The 17,399-nt window shown below is 42.4% G+C and overlaps 1 protein-coding gene across 4 annotated transcripts in view; it reads right to left on the minus strand.

Moving 5' to 3' along the window:
• FRYL (FRY like transcription coactivator) overlaps positions 1–17,384 on the minus strand; it is a 170,066-nt gene extending 152,682 nt beyond the window's left edge. For 2 of the 4 annotated variants that reach the window (XM_048304980.1, XM_048304981.1), the window contains exon 1: positions 12,256–12,394. The gene's annotated coding sequence lies outside the window, so the exon portion shown is untranslated. Of the gene's footprint in view, positions 1–11,200; positions 11,313–12,255; positions 12,395–17,274 lie in introns of those variants that run through there. The other 2 variants (XM_048304983.1, XM_048304982.1) reach the window with 2 other exon arrangements.
• Between the last annotated feature and the right edge of the window lie 15 nt (positions 17,385–17,399).

A 17,399-nucleotide genomic window follows, 5' to 3' on the forward strand; every position in this document is an offset into this window, starting at 1 on the left:
AAGCATTTAAAGACAGACAAAATTCTGACTGTGAATTTCACCTGTTAAATTTTGCAATTCTTCAGTGAAAATGTCGACTGCTTTCCATAGTTTGTGCATGACAGTGCAGTGCATCAAATCAGCATCCCTTTTACCTCTTCAGACAATTAGGTAAGTTAACATAGTTTTTTGCACAGCAGAAATGTATGACCTTTCATCCTACCTACATCAATAAACTTTACTATTCACTTTTTTCTCTTCTTTTTGCTCCATTTTTTTAAATTTAAGGTAAGCAATAGTTTAAATCAATTCATGCCAAACTTAACATTCACCCCAATTTGAAAGAGTGGGTCAGCTGTCCTTTAACTCCACCACAGAAACACTCACTGTGAGCAGCACCCTAACAAAAATCAAACCCATGCCTTATTACCCTTCATAAAATTGAAAGGATACCCAGACAAAAGTCCACCCTGGCATATGTTGACTTTAGCTCACTATCTCAAGCAAAACATACATTCATAGGTACATAATGCGTTCTGTTTAGAGGCTTCCCTGCTTGCTGCCTTCAAAGCAAACACCTACAAACACATCGTCCTTCTTTACCTCATCAGATTCAACCTCCCTCTCGTACCACAACACCACCCAACAGCCCAGCTGCTTAAGCAAGGAGATAAAGTTAAGCTGAAAACTGACTTGATCATCCAACCTTTAGGAAGGTACTGTCAGTTCAGCTGGCAGACTATTTGGAAAGAGCCCAGAGGGTGGGAAAATCCATGCAATGTACTCGAGTTTTTTGGTACACACTGAGCAATAATGAATTTTATATTGTAGCTCCTGCCCAGAACTTCAAGTAGAACTACAGCTGAATTTGAATACAACCTGAGGTATTCTATAGAATCAATCTGATCAGATTAACTCCGACTACAGGAAAAATAAAGTATCAGTAAAGGTAGCAAAAAGGTCAAAAGTCTCCAACAGATGCCAGTGAAGCTTACAGTAGCTACAGCATATTGTTGGTTCATTGGGCTTCATTTCCTAACCACAGCTGTCAAGTTAAAATGTAACTATCCTTTATCAGATTTGAAGTCAAAGGTATCATACAGGTGCAGTTTCAGTGTTTGGGGTTCACTCCGATGGAAGATGAAAAGTTAAGAAGTAGAACATGAAAAAAAGAAACATAATAAAGTTGAAAGTACAAGAGGTTTGCTATCATAAGGTTCAAAAACTAGTTGAAAGAAAACTGATGCTACCTCTAAGCTTTTATAGCTAAAAGAATTGAGAACTCCTCTAACAACCTGAATTGGAAAATGCAACTAAAAATCCAGCCAACCTCAAACCTGATCAAGTAACAGCACATGTAACTTTTTATTACACAAACTTTTTTTGGGGGATGGTGGTATGTTTAAAGAGCATTATTTTCAAGCTGTTGTATTATATTCACAGAGTAGCTGTTAAAATGTTGGCTACTATGCAAGACAGAACTCAACTTTACCTTTTGAGCAGCAATTAAGATGCTCCAATTCAGCATACTTTTTGCCAATGCTAAGTGTGGGAGAGGTGGTACAGCAGATCACTTCCAAAAACTTCAGGGATGTTGCAGGAAATCAAAGTATCAGCACGTTCATTTAGAAAGATACGTACAACACACTAAATTAGGGCCTTCTTTATAATTACTGGCCCAAAAGATTTAATAAGATGATACTTCAAAAGAAGGAAATACTAATAGTTTTAGCCAACTGCTAGAAGTAATTGGCGTTTCCATGCTACAAACCCTAACCAGGCTTCAACACACTGTTTGCTTTTACACAGGTAGAATAAAGGCAGAGACAAACTATATCAGTTTTTAAGACATCGTTTTAAAAATTACAACAAGAATTTTGAAGTTTAGGGGCAAACATTTACAGAATGGCACTATGGTCACCCAAACTTGTGGCTGACCTGTAACTTCAGCATTTTCTAGAGCTAAGTAACCTGCTGTCACAAGCACTCCTAAGACAACACACCACCCCCTGTGAGCTCGCCCGTCCTCTTGTGAACTTACACCACGCCTTGTACAGGGGGTAGAAGGAAGAAAACAACATTGTAACTATAAACTAGATTTATTATACAACATATTGACTATATACAAGACTTCCCTGTTACAGACTAATTACTCATTTTTTCCACTACAGCACTGGGAAATGATACCAGAGGGCTGAAATATTTCCAGTGGCTGACCAGTTCCCTTGTTCTCCCAACCTTTTCCTCAGCAATAGCCTGCACTACTAGACTATACTGAGCTTATGGCTTGCTGTCCTCTCAAATAAGTGATACTGGTGACTGACATCAGAAATAGCAAAAAGAAGAGCTTGAGGGCACCTGAATATTACAGAAGCCACTTTTAAGCTAACTACCTCATAAAATTGGATGCCATAAGAATAAAGAGGGAGAATGAAGTTTCCTTCTTCATACCCAAATATACTCCATTTCCTTACTGAAGCTTGGCACACTGTGTATCAACAGATTTTTAGTAACAACTTGGTTCTTTTGCTTCCTGTAAAAGTTTTAACTATATTAATAGTATATAACAACAATCAACACCACAAATTTAAAATGGTACATAATGAACTGAGTGTTACTAAATGCTGTCAAGAACACAGTAGTCATGCAGTATTCTCCCAATTTCACCAACCATCTCCTTACTGAAAAAAAGTAAGGTTTTTTTCCACTCCACAATCCACACAACCAGTGAGGCTGGATGGCTGCTGATCAATTAACTGTGAGGAACCGCAAAAGTCGTAAATAGGAAAGACACAGGGTCACGAATACAAAATCCAACCCTTCAGGGGACTTGGGCAGGGAGAACTTCATTAAATACAAATATTTCAACTGGAAGATGCATAGATCATTGGCATGAAATTAATGTAGGTTCAGCTTTTACAGAACTGATAGGAAATGAGGTAACACTCACAAGGTATATCAAGATCACCTAAGAGGATTCATGGGAAAAGAAGAAAAAACTACTTATCTCTGTCATAACAAAACTTTGGAACATATCCAACCACCTGCACTTGAGAACTACATGTGTTTTACTGGTTCAACACTTTCTTCTCCCAAGAATTACAAATAGCTCTCCATTTACAAACTGACAAAGTTCAATTGAAAATTGAACTTCCATTTGCAGTGAAGAAGGATCTGCAAGATAAACTTAGGAGGGCTTGGTACTAAATGTGTAATAATTATTTTAAAATGGGTTATTTGAATTCTCTTTTCCTTAGTTAGCATGAAAAGGAACTAAGTAAGTGAATCCCAAATCATATCCAGCGGGCCAGGGCCACAAACCCTGCCTGTTCTTTGAATCTTAACTTTTTATCTTTTGGAATCTCATTTCAAAGTATTAGGAGTATGCCAAAATTCAGAATGGATATTTTCATCTAGGCCTACGACCTTTTCAGTTTCTCAGATTATTCTCATTAGAAAAATTGCCTTTACTAGTGCCACAAGACAAGGAACCTACTGCCTTCAGAAACCAGTGATGCAGTTACACCTTCCCATGGTGCTAATGCCCTCTCATTGCTCCTTTACCCCTGCTATTCTCTGGTTCTTGATTTAGAGGAGTGTTTCCTCAGCTGTAGTACAGAACCAAATATTTTGGGCTCCCCCCAAAAGTGACCTTAGCTATCTTCTATTACACGAACTATAAATTTGAACTAGCAATCCAAGAGAAAGTATTTCTGTGCTGCTTTTCATGAAACTGCAAAATAAGAGTGTTCAATCTGCAAGTGATCTGCAGAGGACCAAGAAAATACAGTTCTTCCCTCTTAGTATCAGAGGTTGTAGGCAATCCAGATGTTCAGACTACCTTAAAGGAATGTTGCTTCCACCAGGCAAACAGCTAAAACTAAGTCTGTGTAATATGCAGTTATGTCCCCTAGAATTTATCATCATCACCTGTGTGCCTTCTTATTTCATGTGTGCTAGGAAGGGAAAACAGCAGACCCTTATCAAGAGCAACAACCATCATCTTTTCCTCAGATGCACTGCTGCCTGCAACAGTAAAACACAACAGTGTGTCTGGAGTGTTTGCATTCATCTGAACACCCCTGCTCACCATCATCTATATTAATAAAGTTTCAGCCACAGGAAAAGTGAGAACTTCCATGAGTGTGCAGGGTAGGCAAGGAGCTTTAAACTCTGACCTCTGCACAACCACCACTGTAGCAACAACTGAGAAAATGCAAAAAATGCTAAATGACTTTAGAAACTAAACTCCTTTTTTCCCTTTTTACAAAATAAATTGCAAGCACAGCTAAACTAAAAATGAGCCTATAAGCATGAAACGAAATAAATTAGATCCAAAGAACAGGACCTTATATCACACCTTCAAACTGCTTTTGGCAATTTCCTATTTTTGAAAGTATCTCAAACCAAAACAAACAATCCCTTTTTATTCAATCAGCTTTTGGAGATCAGCATCTAGCAGGGTTCAAGCACCTGAAATTAATGAACGATAAAAAATCAACATCTTATGTAGAACATTTTATCCCTTAACAGCCTGTTAAGGCTAAAAATACATTCTCTTTTTTAAAAAGTGCCAAAAACTATAAAACACTGACCAGTTCTGTTACTATATCTATACAAGGAAAAATGTGGCAATTTTTCTTAGTTATGATATAACATTAGGAGGAACCAACATGAACATTATGCACATTCAGTACCAAGGTCTAGACAAATTAAATAAATAAATAACACCTCCCCACTGCCCCGCCCACACTAAAAAAAGCCACACCACTTTACTCCCTTGAACAAAGCAGGAAACTGCTTTCCCCACTTCCTCCCCTCAAAGCATCTTCAACAGAGATTAAACTCAGGTCCTATATATAAAACACCAGTAGTTCTTCAAGTATGCTGATCTGACAACAATGAAGTAGAACATAAATAATGTATAATATAGCAAGTATAACATCAGTTAGCAGATTTCTTAGGTACTCAAGCAGTTGCAGAAAAACATTTCAATTTATATATTCCAATCTAGTGCAATTATCTCTGGCCTCTGGAAACAGAATACAAACACTGCATAAAAAGCAGTAGTGCTAACTGCTTTTGAACTACAATGATCAGAATGGGGACTTTGTTGTACTTGGAGACCATCTCAACCCATTCTTTTTTCTTAAACAGCATTTAACCTGAAGAGTTCATAGAATCTGTATTTACACAGGGTGAGATACGAACTTGTTGTTTCACTTTTAGAAAAGCTCAAATGAGGCCAGTCTGCATTCTCCAGCATAACAATAAGATAAACACTAAAGTAGTTGAATTATTCTTCTTGTTGCTAGGCACAAAACATTATTAAAGCCCTAGTGATTTCTCTCTTTCCTATGCATTCTAGTCTTCCCATAATAATCACATAGTAATTTTCAAACAGCCACCTGCTAAATTCAGAATGCCTTGTGTCCCTAACATATGCCAGTTCTTAAACTTGGAACATCTGTATCACTGGAGACACAAAGATTTTATGCCTTTAAACTATGTAAGTTATATGTAAGAGTTTTATATACAAGATATGGTTTGAACGGAACATGCAATAAAAGCTACTTTGAAATTATGGAGACTAGGAAATACTTGAAAACAGAACTATTTATTCTTACTTTAGAAAGGCAAGACAAGAGAACAACAACTTGCACTATGGCATAACATGGAATACAGTATGCAGTACCTTCTTTAGATATTCTCACAGGAGATACAAGGCTGGGCTTCAAACTCAATCAAAGCAGTTGCACACAATTTACCTCAGCACCACAAAAAATACAAATATAATCTGTGCCTAACTGCTGGTTTGTTTACAGATTTTGAATTACAGGCTATAATATCATAGCCTGATCACTACTTACAGGAAGAAAAGTGTTCTTAAATGCTTTTAAATAAGGTTCATTTTTTCCCCTAATACAGCAAAGGCCCAAAACTACACAGAAGTGTTAAAGAAATGTGTAGGTAAAAACTCTCCGTTTCCTGCACCAAAAGCTTGTTCTACTTATTTTATGCTTCTATTTACCCAGCTTTCTGCTCCCACACTTCCTATCCACCACTCTCACCCTCCCCAGCTATTCACCTATCAATTCTGCAAGTAGGTGCACGTAAATACGTATAAATATACACACAAACACATGTATCAACTCCATCTGAAGAAACATTTCTGATCCCCAATTTTATATGCAATATCTACCACCAAAGTAGTTTCTAACAGGGTGGCAGTGGTAAGGTCTAAACTGAAGAAACAGAGCAAATGGGGCACGATCTCCATGATTTCTGTGTCAAGAAACAGAAACAGGTTTGCCATATCCAAGTGAAGATGTCAGGGAGACCTCCACATACGGCTACTCCTGCCAAGAATAAGAGCACTCATCTGCAACTCCTTTCTCTTTATGAGCTGATGTGGGGTATCCAGGAGCCCCCTGAGTCACTCCAACAGCCATCATGGGACCAGCAGCTACTCATCACCCAGTCAGCAGTCACAGTGCACAGAGCAGTAATTCTTCAGCTTTTCGGATGACATTGGTTTTGGACGATGTCTACAGAGGTAGAAATATAAGTATTTTTGCTTACAGCAATTTTTTTTTAACATAATCAGCATTACTGGCAGATTAGATTAGTTTAATTAAAAACCATGAAAATTCTGTCAATGTCAAAATGTCCAGCTGCTATGGGCACAACCCCAACAGCTCTTTCTCATTTAGCACAAGAGCAGGAGTGGTGTTGATAAGGACTATTCTCATGAAAGACAGATAAAAATTACTAGGAACACTTCAACTATCTTCCATGCTAATGCCTCTAAAGAGAGTCAGCCTTTGTCCAGGTCTGCTGTTTGTTCCAAGTCCGCTTTAGGGCACGGCATTTACAAAAGAAGATGCTTCTTTACTTTGCAAAACTGGACAACACCAGCAGACAAATAAAGTCACTCTTTGCAATATCAACTTCAAATGCAAATTCTGGAGGTCTCATTTTATCATAGCATTCCCAAGCCTTATGGTATAGATATTTCTTCACTTTTAAAAAAAAATTAATTATGCTTCTTTTATTCTCTTTTAATAGTCTCTCACATTGAATTACTAGAGGCTTATCTTCTGGATCAAGTACAACAAAACTATCTCTATTTGTAGTTTTTACGCTCTCTCAAGCTCTTATTTTATAAAGATGTCCAACATTATATTCAGTTACTCCAAACAAACAAGTTTAACTGCATAGGGCTGGCAAAACCTACACAATTATTGTCCTTGAGACTACTACAAAAAATGAGCAGTGAAAGTTCCAGCAGCAGGAAGCTTGTGAAAGGCTAAGCAAATGGGATTGCGTATTGCAAGGCAGGTCTTACCCATAACCTCAGAAGGATCTTTTCAGCACACACCGTTTTACTTTGTGCTCTTCTCCCTTGCCTATTGCATGCTGCTGGGGTATATCTTTGAGCTCCTTGAATACTCTCTGCACAACTATGACTAACATCATGCCCACTGGGACCCAAACTATAGTAGGCCCAAGGACTGCTGGCAAAAGTGATACTTACTAAAGCTGTGTTTAACCTACAGCTTCTCTTCCCCCTTAACGTAACATACCTGAGCAGGAATATTTTTTGTTAAAAGTTGCAGTTTATGAAGACAAAGAGAAACCTTGAGAGGACTATGGAAGGAAAACAGGATCCCTAAGGCTTACCAGCAAGATACACCCACCAGAGAATTAAAAAACCTTTATAAAGTCCCACTGGAACCTTCCCTAGAATACTTTATAGAAGTCTGGCCAATGCATGCTAAAAAGACTAACTAATATATGAAGAAGGCAATGATAGCATTTTAGTATGATAAGGTGAACAAGAAATCTCACCCAAACAAGAGAGAGTCTGGTTTATCTGGTTTAGCAAAATTACACTATTACTCTCTAGAAACACACTAAAGATAAGGGGAAACAAACAATAAAAAGAAAGAATTGCTACCTAAGACAAAAAAAAATGTTGGCAACTGCCACTGACAAGCTGCTTTAACATATAACCTGAATATTGCAAATATTCCCCAAGTATCAGTTATTTAATTTTGAAGCAGCCTTCCAATAGTTAGCTGACAAAACACACAAAGCTTGTTTTACTATCATGATCATCTCATCTAACTTCAATTGTAATTAAAAAAAAAAAAAAACCAAAACAAAGAAGAGAGGGGAAAAAAAGGTCCAAGCCAGGAGTCTTCTCTCATTTTCTGGAAAACAGGGAGTAAGAAGAAAATAGATCACCACACTAATTCCAAAGTGACCAGCTGCACCACTCTAGTGGCATGTCGACAGAGCCAAGCCTACTGCTAGACACTCTTGTCTGCAGCTATTTCAGGCTAGCCCAGCCCCAGCTCTTGAAAAGTAAAGCTCTCTTACACCTGTATGGACCAGCTGTCAAAGCAGCAGCTGGAATGATGGAAGAAAGGTCCTCCTGTCACAAGGTCTGTGCAAACTCCATGCAGCTCAGCTTTTGACTATTGTCACTAACCACAAAAAACAATTCATGTTGCTTCTGGTGACAAAGGCAAGAATACCCATGTAAAGAACAAACCAATAAAACCCCAAAGCAACAGCTTCTGGGTACTAAGTCCTTGTACCAGACCAAACATTTAGACATTTCAGAGAACCTCAAACTCAACCTTAGAAGTTTCATTTGGTTTTGGTTTTAATACTTGTTCCTCTTCTATTTTTGCACACAAACAAATCTAGGAAAAACTTAGGGATAAATACAAAAATCCCTCAAAACTGAAGCATGTCCAGAGCAAATACTGTTGTTCAACTAGCTCGAGGGGATTTTTTTCCTTTTTGATGTCTTCCACTGATGGTATTGGTCACTTGCTGTTTGAGACTGTATTCTGTAATTCTTCCTGGGAGGTGTTCATGTCAGAGGGAATTAGGATTATAATAGATTTGGGGGAGGGGAAGGAAGGAAAGGAAGGACAACACAAGTCTTAGAATAGACAGAGCTATATGGCAGTTCACAGATACTCAGACAATTAACTGTCAAGCACTGAGGATAAGCAAGCTAAATACCAGAAAGAACTGCTCTTTTAGTCAATATAAAAAGGCAGAAGCAACCCTAGCTGAGTCAGTCTGGCTAACATTTATTACTGGAGTTCATCAGGATTTAGAGCAAGACCAGACAAGAATAATGCTGAATTCTAAAACCTCCTAACATTGCAACACTTCTCCAGCCCACTGTGATTCCTGGGAGGATTACTACAGATACAAAAGTTGTAAAGGTTCAAAGTTGTTTGGGTGCGAGCACGCAGGAGCTGTACAAAGCAGCAAACCACAGCGAGGCTCTGTGCTAGGCCAGCTGCCCTCCCACTGACGGATAAGATACATCACATTTTCTACTGGTAAGGGAGGCCAATAACTACAGGTACAAGGTCACAAACCCTGAAATATTATCCTCATTTTTCTCACAGTAACTCACATAACCCACATGTGCATATAGCTCCTTCCTCTGACATTATTTGCACAACACCTATAGTTTCTGTTAAACTAAGGCTTAAATGTAGGCTAAACTGCTAAAAACTCATGGCACTCTAAGCTAGAGGGAGCACATTATAAACCGATGTTCTATAATATGCAAGACCACTGAAGCAAAAAGTTTGCCTTCATGTCTCCTAAGGAACTCAGACAAAAAAATTAAATTTGTCCTTTGGTCCTTTACGCAATAATGAAGAAGTTTTCACCAGGCAAGATGATGAAGACAACCCCCTGAAATACAAAGCTAGATGTAAAATAGGCAACTCCTGCCTGATGTGGAACACACAGTTTTCCAAGTTGTTTTCCTTGATGCATACCCACTGGAGGGAATTATAATCTTCTTAAGTTCTTAGAAAAAGTAAATACAGACAGCATGATCTCAATTGTATTAGCAAAAACTTTTCAGCATAGCAATTAATTTTATCACCCAAAATTAGAAAGACAAGCATTCACAGTGAAATAAACATATGGGGACCACTCTTGAGCTGTTGAAGCCTAGCAGGATGACTCTGCAAAGCTTTAATACATTAACATGAAAAATGAACAGTTCTACTTTTTGCCTTAGCCTCTACAACCTACAACTTCTCTCCCCAAAAGTATTATGCTATTACACAAAAACCACCTATCGCCACGCTTCGGTTCACTTAGGCCAGCCAAACAGAAACAGAATTAGTTGAATTTTCCAACTTTACCTTAACTAACCTCACAGAAGAATTAAACAACTTTTCTTTTGAAATGAAGCTCAGCAACAGTGCTCTACAACATCCCAAAGCAACATACCACCACTCTGCTCCAAGGATACCACTTCCAGAGAAGTCAGCACAGAGTTTAACCAAATCAATTTTGGAATATAAATAAGGAGTCATTCACAGTAGCAATTTGCCCAGGGAAGTCGGTTGTCTACTGTCAACAACCACCATCAAGTACCACTAAGGGCCTCTAAAAAACACAGATAAAGGAAGCTTTTGACAGTGAAAATGTTCTCATCTTTAAATACGTGACTTACTAAACCTGCAACACATTTTTTTTTATGGAGTTTTGTTTCCTTCCTGAGATAGTGTCACAAGATAAGAATCAGTGTGGTTTTACAGCACTCGGTCAACGATCTTCCACAAAGATTCTGAAGTATTCGGCACATATCCTCAGCATGACAGTAACAACACAGAAGCAAAGCAATTGAAACAGGCTACTGATGAAACGTCACGTTGAGGAAATACTTAAGAAACTACAGTCAATTTCACTCTTTGCTCAACCCTCAATCAGCAAATCACCTTCTTTCTCGAAGTACTCTATATACTCCATGAAGTCTGCAGCAGGGAGATATGCAGTGCACAAAGGAGCAAAGAACTCATTCTCTGGTTTAGTATATTTCTTTCCTAATGTCCATTTCAGATCTGTAATTCTGAAGGAAATCTCTCTACCTCATCTCCAGATTGCCTTCAAGACCGTATTAGCAAATCGCTTTTGCAACTCCCTCAGTATGAGAGACCACCAAAATATTTGAGCTTTGTTGGGTTTTCAGGGTTTTTTTAAGTTTTCCATCTGATTCCTTAGGATGTTTTAGCTAGAGCTACCCTGATTGCCAGACAGTGATTTCTGGTCAAGACACAAACCGAACCGCCCACTGAGCAGCAAAAATTATCACATTACCAAAGTACTAGAAACATACACATGAAAGTGGAGAGGATAAAATTAATTAAGCCCCTACAATACTTACAGCCACACAAGCACGCCTATCTGAGACTGTAAAAACTGTAGAAGCGAAACTTGGTCCTAAGAGCACCTCAGAGCGACTCCATCAGCGAGGCGCTGCACACTAAGCGAAGGGCGCGCACACACGTCTCCTAGTTTGCCGCTCAGGTCTCCCAAGTTTCACCCGAAGGCGGGGGAGCGGGCCAGCTGCGCGGAGGGCGGCGCGGGCGGCCGGGGGCGGTGCTGCTCACCCGCACCGCCCTCCCCACCAGGAGCCGGGACACGCGTTTCTCCGCCGGAGCCCCCGGGCACCCCCAGGCGGGGCGGGGCCGGGAACAAAGCCCGGCTCCGTGCCACCCTCCCGCTCCGTCCCGCCATTCCCGGCCGGCCTGGCCCGCTCCCAGCCCCGCCATCCCCCGCGGTGGTGGCTGCCCGGCGGCTGCGCGGCCCCGGTGCCGCGGGGGGCGGCCGGAGCCGGCCGGACGGGTGCGGGCGTGGGGCGGGACGAGCCCGGCGGCAGCCGCCGCCACTTTACGCTCGGCCCGCGGGGCTGTGCGAGCACCGCTCCCACCCCAGGAGCTCCGGGGGCCGCCGGCTAGGAAGCTGAGAAGGCTGGGCAGGCACGGGTGGGGCCGCGGCCAGGGAGGAAGGGGCGGAAGAGGGCGCGAGGCGACGGAACGCGGGCCGCGAAGGGGATCGGGGCAGGTTCCGTCTCCCCGGGGCAGGAGGTCCGGAGCCCAGGTGGGGGCCGGCCGGGCGGCGCCAAGCGCACGCAGCACTGCCGATCCCTGCTCCGTCTCCGCCCTACTCGTGCCCCCGCAGCGACGGCGGGCAGGGCCGCCCGGCCACACGCTGCCCTCCCTCTCGTCCCTCCCCTCCCCGCCGTAAACAAAGCGGCGAGGGCCAGGGCCGGGGCCGGGCCAGCGCCGGGGGCCGTATAGCACAACCCGCAGGCTCCGTTCCCGTCGGGGCAAGGCGCCCCCTCCTCCCTCCGATCAGCCACGACCGGATCCCGGCTCCGCCGCCGCTTCACCTCTGCCGCCGGTGGAAGCTGCCGCAGCCCCAGACGCCGCCGCCTACCTCAGCGCGGCTGCGGTTCCCCCCACACTTCAGAGCGACCCTGGTGGGAGCCGGTGAGCGACACACGACACCGGCATCCCTCGCCGGCTTTATCCCGACGCCGCCTCTCCCCTCCGGTACCTCGACGTCCCGGCGCGGCGCTCCCGCCCCCCCCCCCCCGCCGCCCCATTGGCACGCACCGCCCCGCCCGGCCCCGGCGCTCACTGGGGCAGGCGCGCAGCACTCACACGGCCCCGCCCCCGCGCTCCCTCCCCGTTGGCTCCCGAGCGTCCCGCCCGCCCCCGAGGCACCGCCTCTCCACACTCCGGCCAATCGCGAGGCGGCGAGGGGCGAGCCGAGCCCCCGATTGGCGGCGCCTGCCCGCTTCCCGTTGCTGTGATAGGCTGGGGCGGCGGCCGGTCCCGCCCCCTGGGGTGCTTCGGGCGCCGCTCCCTCCGAGCCGCTCGGCTCCCGCCCGGGCAGCGCCCCGGCCCCCGGCGGCTCCGAGCAGCCCTGCACCGGGCCTGCCCGGCGGAAGCCTCCGTGCCCCCGGCGAGAGCAGGACCGATCGCTGCCGTTAGGAAGGCCGGTATCACCAAGGTAGCCGGGAATAAAACGGCTTTATGGGCACGCAGCAGTGTGGCTGGGGAACGTCAAGGAAATGTCCTGGCTACTGAGGCGCTGAGGCCGCGCAGAGGTCCCGCCGCGCCGTGCCCGTGCCGTCAGAGCGCTCCTTTCGCCCGTAGGAAGCAGTCGGAAAATCCGCCCTTCCCCCAAGCGAATAAGGGCAAATACTTGTGTCTCGGCCAGCTCCACAAATGCTGAGATACCGCCTTTTTGCCAGGAATTACTCGCGTTGTTCTACCAACGCAAACCGCCGGGCTTCCCCCGCAGAAGCAGCCTGGCTCCCAGGAAGCCTGCGGGGCAGGGCAGGGAAGGCTGCCGCCATCCTTGCATGGCATATAAAGCACTTGGACTGCTCTGGCCATTGGAACTTCACTTTGATTTCGTGTAGTTCCCACAGGCGCCAAGCTGCGAGGTTTATCGCAATGCACTGGCAGCGAGGAGGAGTAATGAGATAACTCACAACATCATCCTCAGTTGAGCTGGTACGGGGGCTGTCCAGGATTTCACTAATAAAACAGGTCTGGTGGCTGGAAGTAACAATGTATTTCTAAACAACGCAAAGACCTGGGAGCCAATGTAACAGAAACAGTACCAACATTAACGTTCTAACTGGTTAGAAAGTAACTGTATCTTCTGTTACTCAAAGCTTCCAGGCTTTAAAAGAAAACAGGGGGGGGAAGAAAGAAAAACAAATACACGTGAAGTCTGATAAAATAACACAAGATTTGCAAAACAGTATTAGAAAGAATCCTGAAGTCACCATTTTCCCACTGTTAAACATAAGCCTGTCATGCATGTACTGTATTATAATAGGCATATCCAACAAAACCAGAACTGAGTGACAAGCACAAAGAACAAATGCACCAGTAAAACAACAAATGCAGCAGCACAACAGTTGTAACAATTTCTATTAGAAGTTCAAAGTTCTGTAACACACTTTGTATTATTATAATGTATTTGGAGTAAAAGCCCCTCCATGCTCAATGACTTATGTCCATGTGCTGCATACCCTTAAGACAGATGAAGCCCACCAACTTGCAGAAACCAGTAAGAAAAGAAAGCAGGAGAGGAAAAAAATAATGGTATCCTGGTAGCTGAGGTTAACTCTTCCCTATAGACTTTTTGGAGTGGAGTACTTTTTATTGTATTTTAACAATTGTACCACAATCTGAATGCTGGGTGATAGAGCACCTAACAAGAAAAACAGGATTCATTGCTACTGGTGTTGTGCATCATTTCCGACAATTGATTGAAGCAAAGTACGCCACAAGTTGTTTCTGATTTTGAATTATCCTGAGTTAGGAGCTCAGTGATCTTCCCAATAAATGCATGTAACTGAGACAAGAGCAGCAGAACCTCACCACCAATGAAAATCAGACCACTGGTATTTAACTCTGAGCACCTGAACTTTACAGGATGTACAATCACACCACTTTCAGAACCCAAATGCTCCTTTACCTGCCAGCTTTACAAAATAGCTCTAAAGATTAGTTAACATGTAAAGTAATTTTCAAAATACAGTACAGTACCAGTTAATATTAATAGCAATTATTATCTATGTGGGTAAAGTCCTTACTAATTGAGGCTTTGACTATCAGCTCCTCAAAGACACCCACTCTTGGTTCTTGCTGATGTGCCATAATGCTTCAGGCAAATAACTGATTCTTTGTTTGCCACCAGTTGTAGTAGTTACAACAATGCTTTTTTTTTTTTTTTTTTAATGAGGCACTGTTATTTCCTCATTACGGAGAGATTTTTCCAAATACAGTCCTGTTAACTCTTGGCAGCCACGAGAACCTCTCAGCTCTTGCATTTTACTGTATTGTCCAGAGCACCAAGCAAAAAACAATAGAAAAAAAAAATCACCATTCACATTGTTCTATGTACTTAAGCACATGAACTTCCAGCACTTGTTTTGGAGACTTTCCTTACCAGCTCAGCATTTACCCCAACTCTTTCATATATCTAATGGTTTTAGTTATGTCTTACACAGTATTGTAAATCTTAACTTATTTTTTAGGCTACCTCTTTGTTTTGTAGTCGATTTGTATAAAACCTGTCACTGACTGTTAACTAGGGGATGAAAAAGAATTTATCAGAAAGTTAAACTTTTAAACCACTTGACAGACTGCATAGAACTCACCCTAATAATTTTTTGAGCTCCACCTTCAAGAGTTCTAAATATTCACCAGTTACTTTGTTTTGCAAAGGACTGCAATTACAAGCCATGTAATTTTCACACCTTCCAACTTCTTGTTAATATAAGTAATCAGTTCGTTTTAAGAAAATCTCATCATTTGAAAGTTTTCATTTTTCCTTGGAGGCATTTCCTTCACGAGAAATAACTCCCAATTTCTAACGGTTAATTATCAAGTTTTTGTATTACAGTATTTTGAATTTCAAATATATTCTTCATTCTTACATGATACTAAGTCATAAAAGATAAAAAGTTTATAGAGACATAGATACATGAGTTGCAATACTTCTAAAAATAATTTTGACTCCTAAAGCAGTCCAAAAATATATAACTTTATGCTATTACAAATAATCTATCATTTTTGTGTTTAAAACCACACAGAACAGCAATTATAAAACAACTGCTGAAGCATCAAACCACCACTGTGCCTGTTGTTAAAACAAACAGTTCAAGATCCCTGAGAGTTCTTCTTTTAAGAACTACTCTAGAGCATAGATTTATAAACAAAAAATGGCATATTGTATAATGGCGCCTGTTAAAGAAGAAAGTAGAGAAAATAGTATTCAAGAAAGGAGTTAAATGTCCAGCCTGAAGCCTTGCAAGAGAACAACATTTTATGTTTATCAGGAGGACTTGTTGATGCCACATTGATTATAGACTGAAGTTCTCATAGTTGCATGAAAGATAGCATGAGTATAAAGGAAGTTGTAAAAATAGACCAGAGGGTCAGAAGGGTGTCCTTGTTGATATTTCTTTCTATGGATGAACTTCAAAAACAGGTCTTGAGTACAGAGAATGAAGTGCCAAGGATGTAGAGATGCCCTACCATCTATGCTGCATATGGCCCTAGAACTGAAGATCTAAGCCAAGAAATGGATGTATGGTGAAAGGTGAAACCTTTAAGCATCGCACAAGCAGGCTGTTCTAGGTAAGATTTTTGAATGGATGGTGAACGCACCAGTTTGCTGCATGATTTTAATTATTTTTGTCCCATTAGAAGTCTAAGAGACTTGGAGACAGTGAAGTGAGAAAATGGAAAGGATAACTATTAATTTTACAATAGAGAAGCAAAACAGCACCTCAGAGTCATTATTTTCTACAATGAAGGAGACTGATTGCCATTTCCTCCCCACTGAAGTTCCGTGTTTAGAGGAGGTGCAGTTGATAAGCATGTCCTACCCCCCAAAAGTTCAAGCTTTAAAAACCCATTGTATTCTTTGCCTAGAATGTACTGAAAGATAAGCGGAAAAAAGCATGAAATAAGTTGTCTTAATAAATGTGCTAAAGTTCCATAAACAAAACATTCTTGAGCTGATGAGGCCAAAATCTTCTTCCTTCCAACTAATAATGCACATCATGGACGGTCATGTATTGGAGAGTGTTTCATTAGCATGGGCCCAGGGGACAAGCAGAGATAAAGACTGCCTGATAACACCAATTACTTGCAATCTCATGCAAATTACAAATGCATTCATTGTATGATGAGAGCTATGAATTAAAGAACCCCACTATACATACTTCCTGGTTCTATCCACCCATCCTCTTTCATTAATCCAATCTCCTCTACAACTTTGATTAGTCCATTTGTCCTAGGCCCTTCACATGTTCACAGCATTCCTTTTATAGCTCTCTACCAGTTTCAGACATTCACTCTCGAAAACCTTCCCTCTCCTATCTTCAGGCATGGACCCTTTTTTGTACAGCCATCAGAAAGCAGCAATTTAAGCCAAATTCCAGGGTAAAGAGACAATAACTTGCTCTATGAAAGGCTTAAAGGGAGTGGTGCATTCCACAAACAAGTACAGGCATATCAGGATATGGTGAGCTCAAGTCACAGTACTGCTTGTTTACAAGAAAATGCCAAGGCATACATTGCACTGTCAGAAACACATTTTTATTTTTTTCCTCAACTTCTCCTTATTTCTCATAAACTACAAGCACCCAGTAAAGCTGCCATTTCCACGGCATTAGCTATAAGCAAGCACACAATTTCCCAGTCTTCCTCCTCAAGACAATCAAAATCAAAATTACCACCAGATCAAAATCAAATCAACCACCAAATTTATACCACTTCCGAGCTCAAGAGTTGCCCACCAGACCCTTGCTTAGTCCAGATTCAGAAAAGCCCTTTTTTTAGGCAACAGAGAGCCTTTCCTTTTAGGAAATTCTAGCCACGCATCTTTAGCAAGCGGTTAACAAACCTGTGGGTAACGTACCTACAGTTCGAGCTAGGCACGGACAGACAAAATCTTTTTGCTACCCTTTCGCAAGAACACGGCCCGCGCCCGACGCCGGCAGCGCCGCGCCGCCAAACCAGCCCCGCCGGCCTCGGGCCGCCCCG

Source organism: Corvus hawaiiensis, chromosome 5, assembly GCF_020740725.1.
Source record: "Corvus hawaiiensis isolate bCorHaw1 chromosome 5, bCorHaw1.pri.cur, whole genome shotgun sequence".
Taxonomy (NCBI): domain Eukaryota; kingdom Metazoa; phylum Chordata; class Aves; order Passeriformes; family Corvidae; genus Corvus; species Corvus hawaiiensis.